Source organism: Rhea pennata, chromosome 12 (genome assembly GCF_028389875.1).
Source record: "Rhea pennata isolate bPtePen1 chromosome 12, bPtePen1.pri, whole genome shotgun sequence".
Lineage (NCBI taxonomy): Eukaryota > Metazoa > Chordata > Aves > Rheiformes > Rheidae > Rhea > Rhea pennata.
This window is the reverse complement of record NC_084674.1, coordinates 19,089,031-19,099,695: the sequence shown is the minus strand read 5'-3', so window position 1 is coordinate 19,099,695 and position 10,665 is coordinate 19,089,031. Positions and strand designations below refer to the sequence as shown.

The 10,665-nt window shown below is 36.0% G+C and overlaps 1 protein-coding gene across 1 annotated transcript in view; it reads left to right on the top strand.

Moving 5' to 3' along the window:
• SYN2 (synapsin II) overlaps positions 1-10,665 on the top strand; it is a 181,003-nt gene that overhangs the window by 116,846 nt on the left and 53,492 nt on the right. The window lies entirely within an intron of this gene.

The window sequence follows — 10,665 nt, the reverse complement described above, 5'->3', positions numbered from 1 at the left end:
TAAGACCCTCTTATTTATGGCCCTGACACTAACTCGTAACTCCGCCTTCCTTTAAGGAAAAAGCACATCATTGGTGCAAGTTCTTGTACCAGAAGAGAGGTAACCTTAGTAAGCATTGAGATGTTGCTCTTATGAGTCAGTATAACTATTAATAATCAGAAGCCTTTGCAAAAACATCTTTTGCAAGGATCTGAAGCTGATTTCATGATCTTCAGCAGAACAGAGACTGTATCTTTTTCTAGTAAATTTCCTTCCCGTCTGCATTTAAAAAAACAGTTCTGCTACCTTCTCTGTTTTGGTCAAGTAAACAAAACTATCCTTTTTTAAACTCTGTTTTCATTTGCAGTCCCCGATCTTCCCCTGCACTTCTGTGCATTTTTTTGAAATGATGTGCCTGTTTGCAGGCTGGACAGAACTTCATTCATGAAAAGGAAATGTTTCAATGCTTTATTTGTGAGCTTTGAACAATCAGTAACTACAAGGAATAATGAATTAAAAGCTGGAAAAAAGCCATTTTTAACTGCTTTATCACAGATGTAATTTGAAATAAGGGAAAATACACCACTTATATTATGTTGCAGGTACAGCTCTTACACTGAATGCCCTGTTAATAAGTCTGAATCAACATAGATACCTATTTGCATTTTCCAGCTTATATTACATGTGAAACAGACATAAATTTGAAAGAGCTTGGAAATATTTTCGGCTTCAGATCCTTTGCTGCTGTAACAATCTGGATATCTGTGCCACGTGCATACACTCTCCTTTTATGGAGAAATCCTTTCATAAAGGAGTAAGTTAAAGTGTGATTAGAGAGGGTAATAAAATACATAGGTAGACTGACATGGAGGGCAAAACTGCTTAAAGGAATACTTGTTTTGTTACTTCACAATTCAAGCTTGAGAACTGAAAATTCTCAAGTTAAGTTTAGAGATGGATATGTTCCATAGCGCTGCTCTGATTTTTTTTTTTTTTTTTTTTGTCTGTTTAACAGAGTCTCTCTGTTAAAAAGAAAGATGACTGTGCAGATACTCAGAATTATTAGAATTGGGTCTTAACTTTACAGTTTGGATCTAGATTCAAAACCAAACCAGGAACGTTGTATTAACATCCTAATTGTTGTATTATGTCCTAACTTAGTTCAAGTAGCAAAGTTTTGAGGGTTTTTTTTTTCCTTTTAGTCTGACGTGTTGGCTTCAAATAAGAAGATTGGATCCAAGTCCAGGACTAATCACTGAAAATAATCCAGACTTATTAATATCAATGTACTTTTCCTTTTTTACCTGAAAGAAATACTTCTTTCAGGAGCTTTTCATGTGAGTAAAAAGATACAAGATTAAAAAAAAAAAAAAAAAAAAAAAGAGAGAGAGAGAGAGAGAGAGAGAGAGAGAGAGAGGCTGAAACCCTACCCAGGCAGTTCAAGCTACAAGAAGGTAGCGAAAAAACCCAAGGAGGTGTATTAATGGCCTCTGTGGTCAATAGTTCTAGGACTATTGATTTCAAAATCTAACTTAAGGCAGTAGGAATGAAAAGTGATGAAGGAATTAATTGAGAGCCATTGATTTGTTTCAAGATGACATCATATGGCTGCTGGCTTAGATGATTTAAATAGACCATTTTGATTACTGTCTCAGTAAAACTCAAATAATAACTAAATATGCTGGGCAAACAAGTCTTCTGTTGCATCAAGAAAGCCTATCTGTCTATATGATGGGGAACTAAGGCACGTTTTGCCTAATATTGTCAAGAATAAGTATATCAGAAGTTACAGTCTCTATGCCTTACAGACTCTTATATGCAGTTACACCACCCTAATACTATATTTAATAAAATACATAACAAAATATAAAAATATTCTGTGATGTGTTAAAAATTCATTCACAACTATCTTGTAGACATAGTTAGGAATTAAATACGTAAAGCTTACTTAATGTAAGCAAGAAATGTAAACACAGTAAAACTAAATCTCAAATGGTAATTGTAAAAATAATATAATTTTTTTTTAATCACAATCTTATATAGTATTGCCTGCAGCTACTTTTGGAACAATGCAGTTAGATTTTTAAGAGTCTTTCAAAGCCATCTGTACCTAGGTGGAACATTTTAAGTGTGGTTACACTTAGAGAAGTGAGTGGCTGTAAAAGACGTTCCAGCTGTAGGTCTCTCTCAACCTAGGCAGGATTAGAAGGAATATGCTTGGAATACACAATCAGCAGTGAGACCTTTCAGTGGTCATGTGTATTTCAGTGAAATCTGTAGCTGGAACAACAGGTCATAAAATAAAGAAGCCACAAAATAAAGGACCCGGCAGTTCTGGGGTGCAGGGACTTGCCCATACTGTCAACTTCATCTTTAGTCCAAAGATAGTTATGTCTTTGGTCTTCTGTTTTCATTTAATATTACATCTGAAAATCTGTTTATATATAAAAACAACAGTTGGAAGCAGGACAGTTCTTGAAATTGCAGTTGTTGTCTTGTCTTTTGGAGACTGAAGCTTTTCAGCTGATGGCACAAAGTCAGTATTTCACAATTTTTATATGGTTTTGAAAATACAGTTTTTTCCTCAAATAGTTTATTTTACCTGTAGCCAGTATAACAGATGTTAATAAGGTAGTTGAATTGAATAGTAATTGCAGGTGGCTGCAGTATTATCATCTTACCGCTTATTGACAATTTTGGGGGAGTCAGTATGGCTTCTAAATATATTACGTTAAGTCCAAATGTCATTTGAAAGGAGCTGGCTTTTCTAATTGGAAACTGTTTACATCCTAACATTTGAAAGGGATCGTAATATGTCTCAAAAATCTCTGTACTCAGGAACATCCTCTCATAAATGCAGGAAAATGTATTTTAAGCCCAATTACCAGAGAAGCCAAATATCACCTTTAGCTCCTACTGATATCTGTATAGCATTTGCATACCTATTACCTCTTAACAGTATCACTGAAATCTTAGCTTGAAGCTGTACTGTGCTTTTTTCTACTGTGTATTGTTATAGTTTTTCATTGTATCAAGAAAATTAAGTTCAGAGAGTTTAAAAAAAAACTCTAAACCTCAGCACTCATTCTCCCTTACAGTCTAGATTTTGACAGTGTAAAATATAAAGCTTATTAGTCCAAAAAGATAGAGAGATATTTCTTGCCCAATTTTTAAACAAAATAATGTTTTATCTTAAATAATAGCACAGAAATAGTAGCCAACATTTTATAAATATATGCAAACTAAAGTAAAAGAAACACTTGGTCTTTTTACTATTTGTGCAGATGGACTGACAATACAGGGCCTCTTTCACTATGCTGTATGTTGTTATAATATGGCATTTCCTTTGGTTTGATAAATAAGCCATGATATCATAGCAAATTATGTCATAACTCTAATGAAGTGTGACGCGTGAGTAGCAGCATTAAATGGTTCCTGCTCCTTAGTTATATTCTGATACAACTAATACGTGCCAATAAGGAATAGAAAACTTCATTTATCAAGGGGCATTGTCACTGACTCCTTCAGTTCATCATTGACGCAGTAGAAAAAACACCTGGCACTTTCTCTTTTCTCTCTAGTTAAATCATCCAGTATCCACTCATTTCTGTTTTCTAGTGAAATATAAAAAATAAGGAGGATTGGGAATAATTCACTGTATTTATTGATGGGTACAGTATAGAAAGGAAGGAGGGCATGAAGCCTGGCTACAGTCAGATTTATAATCTCTTTTCAATGGGGCCTCTGATTTTGTATACAACTTCTTGTAATTCTAAAGGGGCTTTTGAGTTGCTGGTTGTCATGATCCTTATTAATTTTTAAAATCTAGCCTTAGTATTCTGGACAAAATAAATGGTCATTAATTATAATTATTTCTTTTTCTTCTAATGCCCCCTAGAGACCTGTACGAAAAATACTACATCTCCGACTATTAAATGTTACACGTGTGCAGAATCAGGTGGAGTGAGCCGCTGCTTCGCGTGAACTCCCGAGCTGAGTCGCGTAGTCTTTGCAATACTCTGCTCTCTTCCCTGGAGTTCCCGGGGGGTAAGGTAGCAAGGAAGGTGCATTAGCCTTAAAGTTGGCATGGGGAAAGGCAACACTGTCAGTTCGCTTCTGCTCTGTGCTTCTCATCTGTCCATTCCCCCTTCAGCCTGCTCTCTCATCTCACCTCTGTGCCTCTTGCTGCATTTCAGGAATATCCTGTGGATATTCCTCCAGCAACACTGACTCTTGCTGACATGCACTGGAGCGGTCTCAGAGCACTGCTGTTTCTCTCTATACTGCACTTTCACTAAGAGGCAGCGTTGGGCAGGTTACAGGGTACTGATCATGAGTATTTTGGGGGACAGCATTGAATTTGATACCTTGAGTTATGTCAAGGGGCTTGGAACTGGCTGCGTGGGGATTGCTCAGACAGCTTTTCCAAAGGCTCACTATAAAGAAGAGAATAAGAACGTGCAGCAGAAAGCTTGCTGTCCCTTCCAGACGTCAGGCAGCTTGAATCTACGCAGTGTCTTTTGGTTAGACAGCTTGTTCTGTGTACATTAGCTCCTGACAGTTTACAGATTATGACTTTTTTTTATCCACTGCTATCTTTTTTTCTGCAGTGTGGCAAAGGAATCTTATTTTAGAATGATTGCAGGCAGGATTCTCCTCACTGATAGTTTATCTATCACTCTTCTGCTCTATTAGAGTTCTGGTATTCTCTCTAGTTTTCATTTTATGTTGTGTTTTCCCTAAAACTGCTTTCAATGTGCATAGTATAGCCACAGTATGCATCCCTTACAAAACTGCATAATTGTGTAGAAAAATCAAATTTAGAGTAGTATTTCACAAAATATATGAGCCTTTCATGGATTTTGAATTCCAGTACCTTTATATGTTCTATAGCCCACTTCGAAAGGGATGGTATTTATAGCTCTCACTTCCTAAAATAAAAAACGCATACTGTGTATGGTCATAGTAATTTGGGTAACTTTCTGATGATAAAATGTTGTTTTGTTTAAGAACAAGCAGTTTGCAAAATAATTGGCAGAATAATTTGAATGGATTGATTCTGATGTACCAGAATCAAAATATAATTTGTATCTGCAAAGGTTTTTTTCTTCTCAAGAATTTTTACTCAAGGATCTCTAGAAATTTGTGGGAACTGCTCTTTTTGATTCATTACTATTATACTTTATTCCCTGTTTTCTTGTTCATGACAATTTCTAATTTCACACTGTACAGGCACTAAAAATAAAGGAAAAAATATAAGAATTTTCTGCCATCAAGTCACTTGTTTGTTGATTTAGATAACTATTGATTTAGATCACTATTCTGGTTCAGATTTACTTGGTAGTGTCCTTTTATAAGCTAAACTCATGTGAAAACTGGTGTTGATTTCAGTGAGTACCCAGAGACCTGTTCTTATGAGCTTGTAGTAATGGCAGAGGAGGGAACTGGGCACCAGGGGTACCCAGGAGACCCAACGTTGCGTCCTGCTGTTAATACCTGCAGGAGCTGGGCTGGCCCAGCCTTCCTGGGTGCCGGTCGGGATTGCAGTTTGTTTAAAAGCCATCTGAACTCTCTGCTTGGAATCAAGAAATCACAGTTGAGCTCTATTTCTCTCTCTTTGGTGACCATGCAAACTAATTAAATTTAAGCTCTTCTCTTTTCCTCCACTTCAGCTTTTAGATTTCTTTAGTGCCCATATTTCTAAAAAGATAATACAACCGTTTTAGACTCTCCTTGGGCTTGCCACTTGTGTAAAGTGAAGAGCAAATGTTCCTCCATACAGACAGAATTTAACACTTACTTTGTTCTCTCAAGGTACAAGACAGTGGAAAATCTGGCTCAGTTATTTCTGAATTTTTCTTTCTGCTTGTTGAGAGTGAGAACGGCTTAAGTAAGTGATGTTTCTGCTTCACAATGAGAGGAGTATGTTGAGCTACCCCTGCTGGAGATAGAGTGCTTCTGCGTGTCTGCACCCCAACTTTTTATCTTGAGTGTATTTTCTTAAAACCAAATAGACCAGAGAAAGTACATCTTCTGGTTGTTTATTGATTTAGGACTCTTCCTGCCTGCTTCTGGGAAAAGAAGAAAATGAATAAAAAGCCACCTTCATTATTTCATTTTTAATTTCCTTTCCTCAAAGTAAGCAGAGCAAAATTAGATTTAGTCTGATGCATATTACACAAATAAATTACATGGAACTAGAGTGGTTAAATGAACTTTTCTTGGGGATTATTGGAAAGATAAATATTTAAACACTGAGTTTGAGGTAAGTCATGTTTAGAAAATCTTTCTTGTGTGTATGTGTTGCTTCCCCCCCCCCCCCCCATGTGGCTTCCCTAGACAGCTCAACATTGAGGATGTTAAAGCTTATGTGAATACTACCCTCAGAAAATCGTCTATTCTGTATTTTTTATTTTACTGGTAAATGGCTTTATTTTAGCAAATGATCTTTGCTTAGTTTTATTTTTATATGAAGTTGATTACATTTTACAATATATCTTAACTACAAGAATTCAAATTACATTTACAAGAATTAGAGTTACATCTCATACATTATGTAACTCTAAACATTCTTTGAAATTACTTAAATTTCAAAAGAATTTATAAGCCTTTGAGCAGTTAATGTATGAAGCTCAAACTCTTAGGATTCGTCTTAAATTCATAAAGTAACAAAATCATAGGATGACACGGTAGTAAATCAGACTTGTAAACTTAAAATTTCTGAAAGGGAAAAGGTAAGTATGGTTTACATTACATAAGGTAAAATGCAAACAGTAACACAGATCAAGACTGTACCTTCAGTGTACTGGTTAATTAAACAACCTCCATGTCAGTGACCTCCCTGTTGTGTTAGTATCTCAGATTGGTGTACTGGTTTCTGCAGTAGAAAGCACAATCAGATTTGTGAATCTTTAGGTGGCCAGATTAATAAAATAAAGATTAATAAATAATGTGAGTAAAATGAAGGTAGATTCAGCTTACTTATCTTTGAATGCTCCTACTATGAAGAATCTTCAAAATTCAAACACTGATGCGGAGGAAATGGTAACAACCATTCACGCTGTTGAAGTCGGTAAGAGAATAATGAAAGCAACTGAGCTGCTCAGATTTTCATGCTCACCCCACTTAGGAGAAGTGCTTCAGACTGTAAGGTAACTTTATTGTTACGAGGTGGCTTTCCTGCATGAATTTGTAGTGTGTGGAGTAAGTTGGTCAAACAACTGACGTATCTGTAACGGTCAGAATTTAGCTAACAGCATCTCATTTTCAAGCCTTAAGCTGCTTAAGAGTAAATGAGCTTCATAACTAAATTAAATAAAAAATTGAAGTGCATTTAGTGACTGGTCATCATGTTCTATATAGAAAACTCTGTGCAGTGTTATCATGTAGAAAAACTGCCTGGTTTCATCATCTAGTTTCCTAAGTGTATGCATACGTTTGGGAATCTCTCTCTATATAGATGGGAATGGCATTCTAGTCATTGAACCTGCACAGAACTGGCTATATATGTGCTGTGATCTAAAAGTCAATCTTTAAATTAGACACTTCCTTCAAAATTTGTTACAGTAAAGCCATATCTTACCCTGAAACTAAGACTCTATTCAGGGTGGGGATGGGGGGGAGTGAAGAAAAGAAAAAAACCTTAGTAGCATTTCTGACTAGGAGCTTTAGGTTTGGCTCAAGTTTGGAAAAGAATAAACAAAGCAGAAATAGGGTTGTAACAAGGGGGTGTCAGGTCTCTGCTGCACAAATCCTAGAGTGAACCTACATTCACCAGACTAATAGTGTTGCCAGCTGCCTCTGATTACAACATAAATTTTGTTTCTTTTTAAAGCACAAGTTATGTTTATTTTGTCAGGTTCATTGGAAGGACATGACTCTCCTTGTTACATTCAAGTAACAATTTTTTTTTCTGCGCTGCTGTTGCACTGGAAGTAATGTGCAGTACAAAATTTTCAGTATGAGAAAAAATCATATTGATGAATTCAAGAGAGAAGGACCAAGAAGCATTAATGCAGACTACTGACTCCACTTTTTATTTTTCATAGAAGTGCACTGAAAATATGGGTAGCAGATAAAAAAAGACAAAAAAAAAAAAACATAGTGCAGTGCACAGTTCTTTGTGAGCACAACATTAATCAGATAAGTATTTATGAACTTTGTAGTTTTGTTAATGAACTGCTCAGAGTTGTAGCATCTTTTCTATAACAACATTTCAATTCAGGATTTCCATAGAGCAGGTTTTGTGGTGCTCTTTAAATGTCCCTAGTCTTCCCTCTCCCTGTTTCATTTGTTACTGCTTTCTGCCATCGCCATTGGAAAAACTGCTGCGTTTGTAAATGTTACCTTTTCTTCTTCCCAAGTTGCATGCCCAGCAGGATCTTCTTGCTTCTTTAGCACCTCCTACTGCACTGCAATTCCAAAATGATAATCCCAGCAATGTGAGCATCCTAGGCTTGATGGTTTTTGGTCTGTTGTATCTTGTGGGCTAATGGATACATCCAGACTTTTTGAATGATACTAATGAGTACTTGTATAAATATTCTGTATGTGACTAAAAAACTAAATCTTCCAGAAGAATATGATTTCCTTCCTTTTTCTAAATGAAAACTTTTATATGTTGATTTCTAGCTGCCTAGGGTCTGTTTAGTTTTGTTTTCATTACTTCTAGAATTTTCAGACCAGCTAGACACAATTATACCTTATTTGAGCTGTTTTTCAAAGTAGCTTCTAAATCTGCCCCAAACTGTATTACGTTCTTTCCACAGTTAGCTATCTGCCATGGTGTATCTCCAGATTTGAGGCCTGGAGCTTTCAAAACTTTTTTGTTGCTGAATGGGTTTTTGGAAGCTATGCTTTTGAATGCTTAGCTGATGTGTCAACAGCAGTTCTCTCAGTTCTTGCTTGTTCTTTTTGAGCATATATCATTTGGTGTGCCTTTTTTACCACTTTAACTTGGGAATCTTATCTTCTAGCAAAACAAAAGACTATATGGCAGTATTTTCTGAAATTAGTTGAACTTTCAGCATTTCCCTATTCAGTCAGTGTAATCATCAGTAAGTGGGATCAGAAGAGAAGTTAGGTCAGCCCTGAGTCCTTTATGAAAACACCATACGTTGTACTGAGTATATCTTGACATTTTGGAAGAGCAATATAGTATTAGGTTGTAGATTTTAGGCGTTTAAAATACTGACCAGTAACTAATGATTTGAACCTAACTTGTGTTCAAACCTAATTTGTTAATCATCCTAGCAACATGGAAAAGGAGTGTTTGAAATACTAACTTACATGAGCAGAAGAGTAAAAATCCCAAACATTTCAAGCCTTAATGAAGAAGATTTGATAACTTACTGCTCCCCACGCCAACAGTTTCAAAAAGCCTTGTGGTCTCAAGCTGGCTAATCCAATAGATGTCATGACCTGAGCTGAGACTTGATGATATGAGAAACTTGCTTCTGTGGTGTATTTCAAAACTATTTGCTTTGAATGCATGCTTGCCTTCATTAGTCTTTGTTCAGCGTTTTGAGAATGTTGGATCAAATTTTTCACAGGTTTTAGAAACTCAAGCAGTGTAACTCCAGTTTAGGATAGTTCTTCATCTGTTGTAAATCTAGTTTCATTACAACTATAAATCATTGCCTGTCAGTAGTATGGGAAGCCAAAAGAGCGAAAGGAAAATAATGTACGTTATGAATTTATTCTGTACCGTCTTTGCTCTTACGGAACGAGTACGAATAACTCTGGTGACAAATTAATTGAAAATCCATGACTGTGAGGGTCGTTGAGGGATTACTGTCCATATTATTACCAGTAATGTAAAAGAATTCAAGCATACTACAGCTGCTGCAACTGATTTAAAAATATAAGCCTTATAGAGGGGCCTCCAGTATGCCTGGAGAGCTGGTGGAGTCCAGATCTCAGAGCACTTAGAAGCTCCACCAGTGAAACTGCAGTGTGAGCCAGTTGGTCAGCTGCCCTAGATCTGTGGAGCTGAAAGATCAAATCTAGTCATTTTAGAAAAATGACTCCTCTGAGGACTAGGTCAACTAACTTCAAATGCATTCATGTAAAAAGAAAGAAAAAAGAATTAGGCTCATTACAGAATCAGTTTTAGTGACATGCATACATCATTAAGAGAATTATTTTCAACTGCATTGCCTTGAAAATGATAAAATAAACTGTAGATATGTAAGATGATGTAATAACAAATAGTTAAGCATCATCCAAATGAAAGAAGAATACTAACACATAGTTACTTGGATATGGAAGAGATAGCTCTGTTATTAAAACATGGAAGATTTTCTTCAGATAGGATATTACAGTCACATTTTAAACTCATAAATGCTGTAATATTTCCATTATGAATTAATCACTTCTATCATTGAATCCCTCATTCTCTTTTGTCCTTGAACCCTTCAGCGTAGTAGTTAACCAAGACTGGGTTAGACCTCTATCACATAGGCAGGTGGCTGTTTTGCCAAGAGGTTTTAGAGTTGTGATACTCATTAAGACTAACATCAAACATGAATGAGCTCTCAGTTTGAAGGTGCCCTGTGCTAACAGTTACTAGATTTGTCTGGTCATTAAGTATACAAATTCAATTCTTGCTATTAATAAATGACAGAAACTCTTATAATGAGTCATTTCAGAAAGGAAAACTTCAGTGCTAAATGTTTCTCAGTTTGA